Source organism: Ambystoma mexicanum, chromosome 3q (genome assembly GCF_040938575.1).
Source record: "Ambystoma mexicanum isolate Mex_15411 chromosome 3q, UKY_AmexF1_1, whole genome shotgun sequence".
In the NCBI taxonomy this organism is placed as follows: domain Eukaryota; kingdom Metazoa; phylum Chordata; class Amphibia; order Caudata; family Ambystomatidae; genus Ambystoma; species Ambystoma mexicanum.
In genome coordinates this window covers 1,243,126,034-1,243,143,202 of record NC_090926.1, presented here as the reverse complement: position 1 = coordinate 1,243,143,202, position 17,169 = coordinate 1,243,126,034, and the positions used below count along the sequence as shown (strand labels likewise).

At 43.8% G+C, this 17,169-nt stretch overlaps 1 protein-coding gene across 13 annotated transcripts in view; it reads right to left on the bottom strand.

Annotated features, from left to right (window-relative positions):
- NFIX (nuclear factor I X) overlaps positions 1-17,169 on the bottom strand; it is a 2,606,865-nt gene that overhangs the window by 770,232 nt on the left and 1,819,464 nt on the right. The window lies entirely within an intron of this gene.

Here is a 17,169-nt window from a genome sequence, read left to right as displayed (position 1 = left end):
TACTTGGAGACACGTAACACAGATAGACAACAACCAACCCAATACAGACCAAGGGAGAAGAAGGTGGGCAACCTTCTCTGATGCAAACAGTGACTCGCCCACAGATTACTATTATGACTACCCAACCTATGATCAACCACCCCCATTTAGAGGTCAGTGATTTTTTTAGACAGAGTAAGACCCAGAGGAAGATGGGATCAACAAAATCAGGAGCTCAATTCTGGGGCGGCCGGAGACGTCTACGATAGAGGAGGAGAATGATCACTGCATCATGCCAGTGTTCATCCTCTCTGAGACCAAACTTAACCTTCCTAAACCTCAGTGTAATTCAAAGGATTGTGATTTGTATCATCCACCCACACCGATTGGTTCACCACAGACATGGAAATTAGGAGATTCCGCTGGAATGTCTGCTTGAAAACCTTTTTCAAGGATCATTCAGATCAGGAGTGAGAAATTGACTCAGGGATTAGACATTTACACCCCAAGACAATCCAATCCCAAAGGACATAATCACCTTGGCCCTATTAAAAAAGAGGAAGAAACATATTTGTCACAACGCTATCAGGGAAGAAAAGGGAGCCCTACAAGCCCTCTCCTTCAACTCCAACCTTGTGACTAAACCAGTATGAAGGGTGAGGGATAGTGGTTATGAACTCGCTCGAATATCAATTCATGGTAAGAGGTTTACTCAATGATACGGATGCGGGTCTATCTTGGAACCTAGCTTTGTAGACACTTTTCTCAAACCGATTAGTCAATGACAGATATATATCTATGGGATACTATGCACACAATACAGATCAAGGGAGAAGAAGGTGGGTAACCTTCTCTGATGCAAGCAGTGACTTGCCCAACGATTACTATTACGATTACCCAACCTATGATCAACCACCCCTGTTTAGAGGTCAGTGGTTTTTTTAGACAGAGGAAGACCCAGAAGAAGATGATGGGGTCAACAAAATTAGGAGCCCCAATTCTGGGGTGGCTGGAGACATCTACGATAGAAGAGGAGAATGTTCACTGCATCATGCCAGTGTTCAACCTCTCTGAGACCAAACATTAAGCTTCCTAAACCTTAGTGTAATTCAAAGGATTGTCATTTGTTGCATCCACCCACACCAATTGGTTCGCCACAGACATGGAAATTAGGAGATTCTGCTGGAATGTCTGCTTGAAAACTTTTTTCAGAGATCATTCAGATCAGGAGTGAAAAATGACTCAGGGTTCATTGTAGCGTCGACATTTACACCCGAAGACAATCAAACCCCGAAGGACATAATCACCTGTGATAAGTGTATTCTCTAAGACCTAGCCTTATTAAAAAAGAGGAAGAAACTTATTTGTCAGACATCACCAGGGAAGAAAAGGGAGCCCTACAAGCCCTCTACTTCAACTCCAACCTTGTGATTAAACCAGTATGAAGGGTGGGGGGTAGTGGTTATGAACTTGCTCAAATACCAATACATGTTCGAGATTTACTCAATGATATGGATATGGGTCTAGCTTGGAACCTAGCTTTGTAGACACTTTTCTCAAACCGATTTGTCAATGACAGATATATCTGAGGGATACTATGCACACAATACAGACCTTTGAGGGAATGGCCTATGACCCAGAGTTTCAGTCTTTTGTACCAATGGACATCAAGCCCCTACACACTAGTATCCCTCAACAACAAGCGATTGAATGTATTTGGGAACATCTAAACACATACATCCTCCAAATACGAGTTTCCAATAATGTTATCATCAAATTGATGATCAACGCTCTGTGTAATAACCTTTTTGATTTTGACAAACAATTTTATCTACAAACAAGAGGCATGGCCATGGGGGCAGACTTTGCCCGTAACCGTGCCATTCTATTTATGGCATTCTTTGAGATTGAATACATGGCATCAGATCACAACCCATTTACTGACAACATTGTGTCCTGATGACATTACATTGATGATGTCCTTTCCATTTTTAACAGAGCAGAGGAGGGCCTTGTACAGTTCTCAGAATGGCGGAACACCTGTGACAATAATATCCAATTCACTGTGGAATATAATCAACACCAGATACACTTTCTGCACCTGATTATTCAATGTCAGCAGGAATACCTTGAGTGTACCCTTTATCGCAAACTGGCAAATGGCAAATGGACAGTAATGAGGAAGTTGAAAGGCAATATATCCACAAGTTTCCATATATGAAATGTCAATTTGGGTTAAATTGGAACAGGCATTACCACAAGTAAATAACGAACAGTGAACATTTTAACAGACATAACTTGTACAAGTCTCCATATGTTAGATGTAATTACGGGGAAGGTTGGAACAAGTAGCATCTAAAGTCAAGGCAGTATAAACAGTGAAGGAGTACAATGTACTAAAAGAGAACAGTGTGCAAAGTCCTGGTGAGAGAAACACTTCAGTCAGTGAACCTTTGGGAGAAAGATACCTGGCAGGGGGGTATACCAGGGGATCTGCAAAACTCAAAGGGGGATTCCTGGCAGGGAAGTATATGAGGTAATCCATTTTTGAATAAGTTAAAGAGAACTTTGTAATAAGTCCTGGTGAATGAAGTATATCAGGCAGGAGTCCTTTGTAAGAAAGATACCTGGCAGCAGAGTATACCACGGAATCCACAAAATCCAGAGGGGGTATTACTGGTAGGGGAGTATACTAGGTGATCCATATAAAAAGGAAAAGGCATATGTGAAAGATTCCTGGCAGGGTAGTATACAAAGAGATCGGTATCATACGAAGCTATTGTGAAAAAGAGACACTGTGGTCATCCTTTAAAAGGCTATCATGAAAAAGAAACTCTTTTGATATTCTTCCAAAAGACATTGTTGCCATCCTGAAGAAAGTGTTGTAAAGACGTTGTTGCCATCCTGAAGAAAGTGTTGTGTGAAAGAGACATTTCTGCTACTCTTAAGGAATCGTTGGTTGAAAAGAACACTTTATTATTCAACCTGGAATAATCATGGGGAAGGGAACCAACTCCTGGATTCAAGGATTATTTGCTGAATTTTACACACTTTTCGCTAAATTAAAAACGAGACATTTACCTTACACCTTTGAGTGTTTGTTTTAGTGTGTGTGTCAGATACATTTTGGACACAAGGCCAGTTGGCCTGATTTTGACGACAAGACATAGAATGATCTTCAGTTTTAGTTTTCTAGGAAGGGAAACACGCTTTAGGATAGGGACAAGAAAGGACTTTATCCAACCCCTTTTCTTTAATAATGCCGCCTGTTGTTGAAAATATTGCAACTTTGTGTCCGCCTCTCATTTCTGGCCCGTCACAATGCACACTAAAAAAGAGTCCACACTGTGAAAAGCGTCCAGTCCTGTCGACATGGAGAAAAAGACTGATGCGTATTGCCCGTGGACAAGGTCAATAGGGTTAGACATGCTAAAACTGCTTCGCCCTACCGCACAACACACATTCTTTTAAAGGTGAATTACCCTTTTTTTGCTGTGTAGCAAGAGCTCTTTTCCCATCCCCTTGGACGGACAGCCAAAAGTATGGAGGAAAGTGGCGGGATGAAGGAGTATCTATCAGAAACATCAATAAAACCATATTTGAGGCTCTTGCTTACTTTCTGAGCCAAGCCAAAAAAAAACAAACATAATTACTTAGTAACATGCCCCCCCCCACCCCCAGGCAGAGTTTGAATGCTTGCCAAAACAACTCACTTTGAAGATATTTCTGAATGTAAGAGGGCTGAGAACTGAACAGATTTCATTTTGTTCTAAAAAATGCCTAAGTGGATGGGTGTCTTTTGGAGGCAGATTCCCCCGCTCCAGGACAGTGTGCAAACCATAGCTGAGTTCTTTGTAGCAAGGAGCATTCCATTAAAGTACCTCTTATAATTAGAAAATCAATTTCTGCTAAACCAGTTCACAGAAATTTGAGGACTCTGAAACAGCATTATCTTGAACAGTAGAGAATAGCAACTGCCAGAGCATCACGTGAAAAATCATATAGAAACTGTGCCTGATTCTCTTTTACTGTAGGAAAATATGTGCGCAGGATTTTGTTGGAAAATAGGAACACGCAATGCATATGATGGAAGGGACGAACACTGAGAAAAAAGAGATGGGGCACTGTGTAGAATCGGCATGTAGTAATTGGAAAAACAGGGGATATTGCTGTACTATGCCTTTGCTCTTTGCTGAATTCCTGGCAGCCATTTTATAACTTGGCAGCCATTTTAGAGTGTGCGGCAAAGCTACCTTGGTGCAGTCATCAGAAGCCCATGCTGCATGCCTCATCGTTCACAGACACAAAGGAAAACACTTTTCGGAAAGTGGGATGCAAGAAAACAAATAAAGGGTCAGTGCCTATGCCATGCCACCAGTCAGGACTCTTAGATTACCTCTTATAGACAAAGCAGTTGAGACCCTAATTAACACCAAAATCCTGGGTTAAAAACCATTACATCTGGATCTCCAGCTTCGTCACATTCCTCACTAAAGGAGACTACTGTGCCTTGGAAAAGAATGAGACCAAATAAATAAAAAGTCGCATAATTTGGGTTGCCTTTGCCTCCCCTGCAGGCAGGCCACCTTCTCGATCTGCCAATAACTGTTTTCTTTTTTGACTAAAGAGGTACTCCTAAAGCGGCAGAGTGTTCAGGAGTCATCAAAATCCCCTACCGGGAAGACAGGGTTGGATGCCTGCCATGGATCCAGCAAGACTATGACAGAGGAGAGAGGGAAACAAATCTGCTTTGTAAGGTTGGCGCTCCAGTGGTGCAGGAGTGGCATAACTGTTGCAAGAACAGCTGGATGCCTTGTGATGTCACTGGCAGTACACGCTGCTGTACCCTGAGAACACAAAGGAATGGCATTCCACGTAAAGGAGCCAGCAGCAGCTGATGTTCTGCTGTAGGGTGTACAAGAAATGTACACCCTACAGATTGGGGCAGGAAGTCAGAGTATAGGTCACGTTGAGTTCTCCAAAATGTGTCAGACTAAGTGAAGTAAACAGGTAATGGCTAGGGAATACGTCCTAAAGAAAAGTGGGGACTCATTATCATGCTCATTGGGAAGTGATGTCATAGGAAGTTGACATACCTTAAAGTAAAATATGCCAAGTTCAGTTAATTGTCTTTTAGTAAGCAACCTGGCTTAATGGGCTGTTCGGAGATAGGGCGTAAGTAGAAGAGTGTATGCTCTCCTGCTCCCTTGGGCATTGGTTGAACACACCATCGACCTGCAGGAAGGCCTCAGTGCCTGTGCCTATGGCGCCAGGTGCTCTCTGCACATAGGCCATATATGCAGTTGCCCTTCTAAAGTGTTGTCCTTAAGCCTCCTTTCATCAAGCTAGCCTGACATGCATTCTTTTGTAACCTTAACTCTAATGTAATTCTCTCATAGAGCCTTCCAGCGGCCTTATCCAATTTACTACATACAAGGGAGACACTCAATTTCTCTTCTCAACCCGAGGCCAGGCTCGTATGTTTCGGTTGGGGGGAGATCCTGTGTCAAATTCCTCTTTTGTATCCACTCATCCTTCACACAGCCCATTCCTGACTCACACACCCCGGTCAGCAGGCATGAATTTACCAGAACCTCCTCCAACTATCAACAGGAGGGATTCTAATATGGCTTATATGGCTGGTAGCCATCACACCTCTTAGTCACTTTTGAGTGAATCTCAAAGCCAACCCACATCCACAAGATAACTTACAGTAATATCACCACCACACGTGCAATTACATCCATGGAAGTTCTACTATCCAATATGGAAAGCTGTCGTCCCTTCTCCTGAATGTTCCTCTGTTCAAAACACAAAAAACGACACAATCACTATCACTCACCCTTAACTTAACTTTTAATTCCCCCACATGTCTCTCTGACTTTGGCCACTCTTTTATTTTGCCACTCTCTTTGGCCCTGTTTCCTTTTAACCTCACAGGTCACGAATTGCCATCCTGAGCGTGGATACAATTCAACTCTACACCGACAAGGCTCATCACTTTAAGACCACTACGGTGGGGATGTGCACAGTATCATGACTAACATAATATTAAAATATAAAAAAAGAGCATTTGTCTTTCGGAGAATGTATCAACAAAACCAGAACAATAACCTGAGATACTGAAATATTCACTACAGAGTAAAATCCCAATATGAGGCATTGCACATCTGTTTTGATCACACTTGTATGTGATCTGGCGGCCGGTTTCTGGTTGGGGCTATGTGTGTATGCACACACACACACACACGCACCTACAAACACACTCTCGTGAATTTAATTAAAGGGAGCACATTACCCTTTTTGACACCTGGCCTCGGGAAAAAAACCAAAATGGAGGATGCCCACCCTTTGAAAAAAGAGTATCCTCAATTTGTGCCCTGATCATCACTTGCCCTCCAGCACCTACCAGTTTTAAAGAGAACTCTGATTCTGGAGGTTGTAATCAAGCACGGGAAGCGTGTCGAGAGAGGAAGGAGGTCTCGTCAGAGGGGTCTCAGATTCAGCACTACAGATCCCCAAATAGATTTCACCTAGACTGTCACAATCCACAGAGCAGCTGCAGGCCATATTTAAGGGTGCAGTATTGGCAGCAAGTGTGGAGGAAGGGCCAGGAGAGTCAGCCTGAAATATTGCCTCGTGCCTGGAAAACTCTGTAGTTTCCTGAGACAGAGGGAGAAGAGGACCAAGGAGACTGTCTCCGTCGATATGACACATCTACAGGATACACAAATCCTGGTGGTGAAGTCAAGCCTAAAAGTTGTGTCAGGGAATTGCATAGCTCACAGAAACGTGTCCTACTCAGTATTCATAGTCTACGATTCTTAATGTGTCAGGCCAGGCGTCCATAGCAAGCCTATAGATAAGCGGCATATCCGTCACGTTCACAAGCTAAATTGAGGCCAATACTCAGAATAAAAAAGGGAGCCTGACACTTTTTTTCACCCATAGAGAGGACATTTATGGTAAAAATATATCTTTTAAATTGCATACATTTGAGGTGTAAAGAAGCATGATTTACAAAAAGATATCCATTGTATAGTTGAAATACAGTTGTACTTGTCTAAAAGAATATTTGTTTATTCCTTTAAAAAAGATTTCCCTCCCTCCCTCTGGCAGCAACTCTTTGTGTGTAAAGTGATTTGCTAAACAGAGATCAGGAGGTCGATCGCTTTCCTCAACTGGCTCCCTACTATGGAAAAGCCTCCCCCTCCCTGTACACCTTGATCAGGACTTCCTTAAATTCCAGAAGCTCCTCAAGACCTTCCTCTTTACCTCCTCCTTCCCATCTTCTCTCCTCTGCTAATCTCACAGTTGCTGTGATTGGTATCATGGGCCCTTATGCATCCTCTGGCCCCTTACCTCCCACACCCAATCGCCCCAGCTTCTGTCTACTCCCAGCATTTGCTTTGACACTCCCTCCGCCTTGGAGACTCGCACTTACACCCAACATGGCTCCTGGCGTGTAGCACTTACCTCACCATGTACTTCACCTGTTGCTCACTCAAGAGCACGGACAATCCAGCATCTACCCCCTCTGCACTTTTCCTTGCTGCACTTGCATGTTCTGAATTACTCACAGGGCAAAGTAGGTTTGTCCTTTTCCTTTCCCCTCCTCTGTTGTGTATTCAATATGTATCACTCCCTCGTTCCCTCCCTCGCCATGGCACTTTGAAACAGTATTTACTTGCTGTATAAGCGCCTAACAAGCGAACAAGAAGTAAACTTTTAAAAAAGGGTGCAAAATACTCTTACTTTGAATCCTTATGTGAATTCCTGGCGGGACACCACTAGTAGGAAGGTTGACTCTGCTTTATAGAAAGTATATGCTCTCACCATCCTTGCCAACCTGCTCTAGCACATAACTAGGTCTGAGTAATCCTACCATAAAGCAATTGATTCGTGGACCACAAGTTTGTTTGCAAAAGAAAAATAATTATGTCTCTGTGTTTACATGAATGCAGAAATGACTGTGGGGGGTGACTGTGGACAGAGTACCTTAAGCCTCCATACCCCGATTGTTTCCGGATGGGCCAATCTGCGTTTAACTCTAAGCAATAGAGCTGGCGGATAGCTGTGAAAAATGTGGGCAGTGACGGCAGGCAGTGGTTTTAGAACCAGCCAAATCTCATGTAGTGGTCTGGATTGGAGGAAGACCTGTGGACGGTGACTGAGGGCAGTCTCCTTTGAGCCACAAGCAGGTCCAGAAATCCCCAAGTGGGCTACTGTGTATACAACGTTGTGCATTCGAGTAAAGGAAGAACAGTGGGAGGTGACAGCAGGCAGTGGCATTTGAACCTCTCATGGCTGCTCTTGGCTCTGATATTCCAAAAATATTGCTGGCCTAGGATTGTGATCCTTCTGGTGTTTAGCCGATTATTGTGTGGTGATGGGAAGGGCTTGGTTTGGGTGTTGCAGGTGGTTGTTGTAACTAATATAAATGCCATGATTCAGCGAATGACCTAGTGCTTGAATCAGGAGTCTCAGGGTATGCCTGGAAGAGAAGAATGTGTTGTACTGGTTGGGCATGCAGATGGCCAGTCTCACACTTTGCACTTAACATATCGTTTAGCATCTTCTGTTTGATATTATACTGACCTAAATTGTTTTTAGATTTGATTTAAATGCTATATACTATATTATTTGAACATTTTAATTATATTTTAAGGGTATGCAGTAATAAAATTGCACCAAAAATGTCGCCTGTGCAAAAAATCGCGGTAAAAATGACGTGGTTTGACCCGGTAAAGGCATACCCCATTATACCATTTAAGGAGAGCGGGGGTTGCGGGGGTGTCCCCCGCTCCGCTTAAATGGTATAATGGGTCTGGGGGTTGCAGGGTTGTCCCTCGCATCCTTTACATGGATTACGATGGCAAAATCACGGCCTTTTTGCCACGATTTATTGTGTAAACGGCAATTTTTACTGCGATTTTAACACATGGAACCATTTTAAGGCAGGGGTCTACAATTAGCGGCTCTCCAAATGTTTAGGACCATGACTCTCATGATCCCACACCATTCTGTATGCTGAGTACTGCTGATAGGAGTTGCAGTCCAACTCACCTGGAGAGCCCAAGGCTGCAGACTCCTGTTTTAAGGTATATTTTGATATAGGAGATATTTGTTGTTTGCAATTTGCTGCATTTATTTTTCTGTGTTGCTGACTGTATATAAGATGGGGAAGAGAAAGGCCAATAACAAACTATCACGACTCATGGAGAGAAAAGATCTAGAAAGATAACTCTCCAAATAAAAGAAACTAATATATTGATGAATGACATTGAGACATTTTTAATCAACTTAGATAATGAGAAGGGAACTCGAGATATTGACGCCAACACCCCAGATGTCCAAGCCAGTGGGAATAGGGGCGAAGTAGATGCTAGTCCCAGAAATCAGGGGCTAAATTGAAGCAATCCTGCTTATTTTCAAACCTGGAAAATCAGTTCCCATTCTAACCATACCCTTATCTATTATGGTGCCGAAATTCCAGACCTAATCGCCACATCTATTAGAAGGACCCAGTATCCCGGGAAGGAGGAGCTATATAGTTTCAGCCAAGGTGCACAATTACACTGACAAAGAAAAGGCCAATGGTGCTGTTCAGTGAGGGCTTCCCAACCTACCCTCTCAGCCAAATTTTCAGAGCAGAAAACCAAGAAATTGAAGGGAAAGGGCATTAGTTAGGGCCCGACAAAGAAAGCAGTAGAGACTCCATAGCAGACTCCTTTTAAGAAAACCCTTAAATAGCACTCGGAACATTACCATTATAGTGGGAAGGACTACAGATCTCACATCGTTTCCCCCTCACAGAAGAACAGAATAATTGTGTTGATGGGCAGAGTGCAGCAGAATTAGTAATGCTGAGAGAGACGCAGAGAACATATTGATTCAGGAGACGGTCACAAGTGAGAAATGTATGACCCTAAATCATCATTCATACCATCATCTTTTCATTAAGATCCAGATTAATCCAATTATACATTCTGAGAACAAGTATAAGATTTTATTAGGCAGAGAAAAACGGTTAATTCATCGAAGAGAATGGTTAGAATTACACAAATGGTTAATGTTAAAGGATATTTGTACCGCGCACTATCACCACCGGAGTGGTACATTCTATAAAGTCCCACCAATATGAACTTCCTCGTAAAGAAGAAACATTGACTCTGAAAGTCACGGTTAAACAGCCCAATATGAAGCAAAGCATTCAAGAAGTAAAATCTTCCACAGAATCAATCAGATAACATGATTTCATCTACAATCCACCCTAAGACCACACCCCACACCGAAGGGTGATGGAAGTTATATCTCAATATGGAGACTAAAGAGGATGAATCGACTTTCTAAGGTGTGCTCTCTACTTGTAGGGAGGATGCATAGCAGCGTGGGAGTCTAAATGCTAGCTCTATATCACTACTAGGTGAGAAATATAGAAAAACGCCGAAAGAAAGAAATTTGATTTATATGAGACTCCCTCGTTTATCAACAGAGAAAGTCGAAAGGAGGGCACTTTAAGTGTTGCCACTGGATCAGATATACTGGGGACTACACATAAATAAAATAGGAAGACATTCTGGAGATTCCTGAAATAGTTTTGAAAGATCAGAGAGTAGTTGAGGGATCGCTTTCCACAAATCTAGAACTCGCCTCCTGCTGGCACCAACATTCAATTGAGATTGCTTCCAGCAATAAAAAGCCAGTCAGGAATGATTTAATACTAATCTCAGCTCAGCTACTCAAAGCCCAGAGGAGCAGGATGCTGGACGGACCCGCTTTACCCCCGTGGCTAAACCCACATCTTCAATATCTCATTCTGGAGAGAAAGATTACAACATCACAACATTATAGATTTTTCGATCAACCCTTTGAACATGCTACAAAGTAAATTGGGCGTTCTAGACTGGAAAGTATTCATGGGCACATGTAGCATTTTCTGCTGCCAAGAAATGTGGCTGCCTAAAGTCATTTATAAACAGGCTTCCCTGAGCTTTGTTGCTCCAGCGTATGTGAGAGACCGAGCGTGGTTATGTTGATTTGATTTGGATTTTCCAAGACCTAGGTGGGCAATATTTGCAGTGCAAATAGGGAAGGCAGGTTACACATTTATTTATATATTTATAGTATAGCGCACTAAGCCCTCAGGCATCAAGGTGCTCTTACATGACCAGTTACTTGTAAAAAGAACAGACATATGAGTAGTGTAGCGAGGGACGTCATTTCACCAAAATGTCAGGGGCAACGGAAGTGATGTCACATGACCTTTGGCCCCCCCTGATGACATCACCCCGAAGTGATATTGCGGGAAGCGATGGAACACGACCTTTCACCCGTTGACAAAACAGGAAGTGGCATCACATAGCATTGTACACTATGAAAAATATGGTTACGATATCACTATACTGTGGAGTACATTTCATACAAGAATGGATCGCCATATGTATCATTAAGATCAGTGTGTATAGGCCCATATTACCAAATTCTGTGAATGCAAGCAGACGTCCATGACCAAATGATAATGATGTGTTATTATATTGCACTTTTATATTGCACTTAAGCTTAAGCGTTTTATATGGAAAAAAAATACACCCAATATCACCCAACCTGTGGTGGTACTCATTTATCGACCTCAGAAGGATGAAAGGCTGAGTTGAGGCATTTAAGAATAGACTAAATCAGTGACTCACCCCCTGAAGTGTTTCTGAAGTAAACCTTTAATGAGTCTAGCAATTATTGTATAGAATTCCAGAAAGACACATTATTTGGTATTCCTATTCTTTCTTATTTAGGGTCAGTGCTGAAAGTGTTAGACTTGTGGCACTCCTGTTCTTATTTTTCTTCGTTTATTAAGGGGCCTGAACAAGAAAGCCAGCCACTCCAGAAGTAAAGAGCCACAGCAGGAGCTTGCATTACAAAAAAAAAAAAGAAATTCACTGGGTGGGGGGAGGTTTAGAGGTCGCAAGGGAGACCACAGAATTCGCAAGGGAGACCTCAGTGGTCGCTGTTGTGACCTCTGGCGACCCCTAAAAGACGTCCCTGAGTGTGGCACATAATACAGAAACAGCAGTAGGAGAGGACCAGGCAGTCCATAGGCTCAGAGGCTATGGGATATAGTAGAGTTTTTAGAGATTGCCGGAAGGCCCAGTAAGTCCGTTCCGCTCACAGGGATGGCGGAAGCAGGTTCCACTGTGTGGCTGCGATGGTTTGGAAGCTTGAGCCTCCAATTTTGGCCCGTTTAAAGGTGGGCTGGGTGAGGCGATGACCGTAGGCCGATCCAGTGGGTCTAGATGAGGTAGCTTTAGAGATTTTCTCAGAGAGATAAGGGGGGCCTCTTGGGAAAGGCATATGTGAATGATCGATAATGCCTTGAATCAAATTATTTTGCGGATGGGGAGCCAATGGGTCTTTCTTCTTGCTGCTGTGATGTGGTCGAGTCTGGGTATGTTCAGTGATGCTCTGAGGGCATTTATCCGAATGACCTGCATCTTCCTAATGTTATGATCTGAAGTGCCTGCAAAGAGTACATTGCAATAGTCGAGTCTTGAGCCTATAGAGGGTCGGGCGATTGTGTGACAGTTTTCAGTGGATAGGAAGGCTCTGGCTGCATTAATGAGCTTAGTTGTGTAGGCTGCAGATGGGGCAATGGAATTGGCATGGCACGTGAGGGAGAGTGTGGTATCCAGGTCGATTCCAAGTGTCTGTGATCGGGGTGCCCTCAATGGCAGAAACAGTGTATTGAGGGATCTCAGTCTTTTCGTTATTTAGGCAAAGTCGTTTGGCCATCCAGGTTTGAATGGTCGAGTAGATGGACTTCAATTAGGTGGAGTCTTCCATGTAGTTGCCAGTGAGGGGGAGTAGAATGTGCGTGTCGTCAGCATAGTTTGTATGTGATATACCGATGGAGTCAAGGAGGACTAATAGAAGTTTAATGAAGATATTGTACAAGGTTGGAGAAACGGACAACCCTTGCGGAACACTGCAGGAAATGGGTGCAGGAGGGGCGCTGGCGTTCTCCGTGAAACTCTAATAGATCTCTACCATAGGAAGGTGGAGATCCAGGTTGTTGCTTCAGGCGAGAAGTTTGCAGCTGAGGTGAGGTGATGGCAGAGGATCTTGTGATCCACCAAGTCAAAGGCAGCCGATAGATCGAGCAGTAGGAGTAGGGCAGGCATGCCCACATCTCTGAGGTCTTCCAACTGATTCTTAAGGTCCAGGAGTGCTGATTATGTACCATGGCCAGGGTGAAACCCAGACTGGCAGATCCATAGGATATGATTAGCTTCTAGGTAATTCTGGATTTGCAAGAAGGCTACCCTGTCTAGAATGTTTTAATAAGAACCAGTCCAAAGTGATAGGGCGGTAGTTGGAGGGTTTTGTGGGATCTTGTATTTTTTTTTATGAGAGGGAGAACCCAAGCTTCCTTGAGGATGGGTGGGACCATGCTGGTGTTGAAGGAGGCATTAATAAAGGAGGTGATGAGAGGTGCAAGGTCCTCAGAGCTGTCTGTTGCTAGAACTGCAGGGCATATGTCTCCTTTGCGTCTTGAGGTTTTAAGACCTTTTACGATGATCTTAACCCCTGCGACAGAAACCTTGGCAAAGCGAAACACAAGCAGGTCCTGCATGTTGGAGCAGAAGGGGAGATTGGTGAGAGTGGCTGGCTTGTGGGTATGAACAGGGATTGCTTTAAGTTGATTTTGTTTTGCAAGGTGTTGATTTTAGCCAGCATGGCGTTTTGTATGTTCATGCATCATAGTTCATCTTTAGTGATGGTGGCTGGGGCGTTGGTGGGGGTTTCAAGTTCCCTAAGGATGGTAAAAGAAACTCTCTGGAGTCTGATTTGGCATTGGGAATCTGGTGTTATATGATGTAGACTTGGCCAGTAGGATAGCGTGTTTATAGCGTTTGGAAGCAAGGGTAAACACCAGCTTCCTAGCCTTGGTAGGTGACTTTCTCCAATTAGCTTCAATTTGCCTTTTATTGGATCGGAGTTCAAGAAGGTCCTGAGTAACCAAGAGTTCCTGTGATCAGATTGTTTTGTTTTTCATGATAATAATGGAGAAATTGTGTCAACAGCTGTGGTCAGGACATTAGAGTACAGATCATCAAGGGTACTGGGGTCAATGGGGAGGGGAGATTCTGGTAGGAGTGAGTTAAGCACCGGGACGATACGCTCCTTGGTGAGATTTCTAGAGCTGCGGGCCAGTGTCGGGGGTAAGTGGGATAGGGCAGGGGTGGTGTGTCAGATAGTTGACATAGAGAAGTGGATTACGTGGCAATTAGACCCTGGGCACGGGGTGTTGCTGGAGATTGTGGCCTAGGATCAGATCTCAGGGGGGGGCGATAGTCAGTGTGAATAGTCACAGTGTGAGAGTTAGAAATGGGCAATCTCACAGTTGTTATTAAGGGATGCACTGGTTGTTCTGATAGGCAGGGAGCGCATTGCTATTAGTGCGACTCCTCCGCTTCTGATGCTGGATCGGTCACATCGGTGGATGGTAAACCCTGGTGGGATAGCTATTGAGAGGGCTGGGCCTGAGGCAGGATGCAGGCAGATTTCTGTGACGGCAAGGATGTCGAGGCTTAACGAAGTGTTCAGGTCATTGATATCCAGGGCGTGAGCTGGGACGGACCTAGCATTGATAAAGGCGCATTGGGGAGGTGCAGTGTGTGAGGTATGGTTGTTAAGGTTGAATGATTCTGTGGGTCTACAGTTCCGAGCCTGTGCAGTGGACTGAGTGGAGTAGTTGTTGTTGGTCGGCTTGTGGAGGTTGGCGTTAGCAATGAAGGCGTGTTTGGTTGTTGCATTTCCCTTGTACATGGTAGTCACTTTTGTTCTGGGCCTAGGGCAGGTGGCAGTGCGCCCACCCAAACGTTAGTTTCCAGTAACTGTGTGCTGCGGACGCATGAGGTCCTGCAGGCTGTTGGTGCAGCTCTGGGGGTCAGGGTTGTCCGGGGGTGAGTAGCAGTATGCAGGAGCCAGACCTCTGGCAGTAGTCGGCCAGAAGTGTGGCAGAGTCGTTGCCTAAGGTGTTGGTTCCTGACCTGTATAGCTGAGAGTTCAGCAAGGTATGGTAGGTGTAGTGGGCGTGTGCATGAGAGAAAGAACCTCTGCTTTTTGTTGGGTCAGTGCAAGTGATTACCCGACGGGAGGGCTGTGATCCATTGTTGGGTGAGGTGCTTAGGTGGGCTAGGCAGTGCCATGGTGGGGATGGGGCTTTCCTCACGGTTAGCCACAGTTTGGGAGGGTAAAGCCTGGCCTTGGAGGTCAGGGATGCAAGGTGTGATCAGTGCAACGTCATCCTGATGACTTGACTGCTGCGGCCTTGCTCAGTGGAGCAGGGCTGCAAGGACTGGGACAAGCAAAGTGCAGTTACTGTAGGCAGGTTGTGGCCCATGCAGATAAAGGTGAGCTGGGTAAGCCGGTGGCAGGAAGGGACTGGGTCTGGGCATAGGAATTGAGCAGGAGCATGTGAGCCATAATTCAGGTGCACATGAGGGCAAGCAAGTAGGTAGCAAAGTACATACGGTTCCATGTGATAATGTCCCCGCAAAAATGTCTCCAGACAAAAATGTTGCTGTTTTTTACGGAGACATTATTATATTGAATTTGCGGGGGACACCCCGCAACCCATGCATTTCTTTTACTTACAAGGGTGCAGAGGGGACATCCCCACAATCCATCCCAATACATAATGTCACCATATATAATATCGGCAGTGGATTTTCCCGGCGACATTATGTATGTGGCATTTTAACCTGATACCGTACATACATCAACAGCCGCTGGTGGCTTACCTTTCCGATGCAGAATGTCGCTTAAAGTTGTTTTATGGAAAGTAAATACAAATACCAGTGTGCTAATGGCAATGTATATCTGAGAGCAGCAGAGAAAGCTTAAAAGAAATGGGAAGATATCTTGGCTTATATTAACAGGGAAACATTTAGAGACTTACCCCATGTTTTAATCATAGGTGATCTGAATGCCTAAATAGCTTTGATGTAAAGGATTACATTTACTATGATGAAGACATCTTATGAATAGCTCCTGTCTACAGAACAAAAAGGCACCTCGAAACACCAAACAAGCATTACATTTGAACTTGTTTGGGAAAGAATGAATACCAGGCTTTCAATAGCCGAAAGCCTGTCATCATGCCACCGAAAACAACATTTAGAGCACAGAGATTGAATTCTCTTATATAATACTTTCTGATTAACAGAGAGCTGGGTAATTGTCTGTAACTAATAACAGAAAGCGCATAAACTAGTTAAATCAAGATATATATATACTATTAAACCAGCAATGTACTCTGAGGTATTACCATTAATCCGTCTGTATTTCGGTGCTCTGAAGTCTAACATAGACCCCAATTAATTATGCTTAGACCTATCAAACATTTTAAAACCCTATCTAACTGAGCCTAACAAAAGTCTGACAAGTATTAACTAAATAGTTGGTTTAATAAAGAATGTTGGACAAGCAAAAGAAAGTTAGTGCAAGTTTTGAAATCAAGGGTAAGGGAATGTGAATATAATAAACAATTAGCTGGTAATTATAAGGCAGCGTTAAAAAAAGAAAAAAGCTATACCTATAAGCCAAACGATGGGAAGAACTAAAGGAAGAGAACGGAGAGTTAGAGCGGGCACTGCTGGTTATCTTGTTTTGCACATGAATTTACCAGTAGATAGTGCTACTTTTGGGGGCAGCCCACTAACCCGTGCTACCGTGTGTCAGCACGAAGGAAATGGACTATGTGAAGAAAGACCTAGGCAATTTTGCCTGCGGTGTGGGCCGCACACCCTTATATCCCGTTGGGATTCTTCAAATATTTTAACTTCTCAATAATCCAATTTAACGAATGTTTGATTCTTTAAGAAACACGTTTTCAATTATTTCTAAAATGTTCACTCTCTCCGCACACCATAATTCAGCTCCATAAGTGGCTGCTAGCAGGTTTAAGATTTATTTGTAATTACAAAAATCTTCGAAACATTCTAACTTTTGCTTTAGTCCTGTGGGTGTTTTACTGACTGCATCATCCGTGAAGAACACAAGGTTAATCTGCTCTCTGCGGAGCTTCTGCGCACCTGTAGGGAGTTTACTTAGTCCATCTACAATCTCATTGGGATATGAAGAGAACTGTAGGGGTGTTGGTACTCACACATCTCACTATTCTGTACAAGG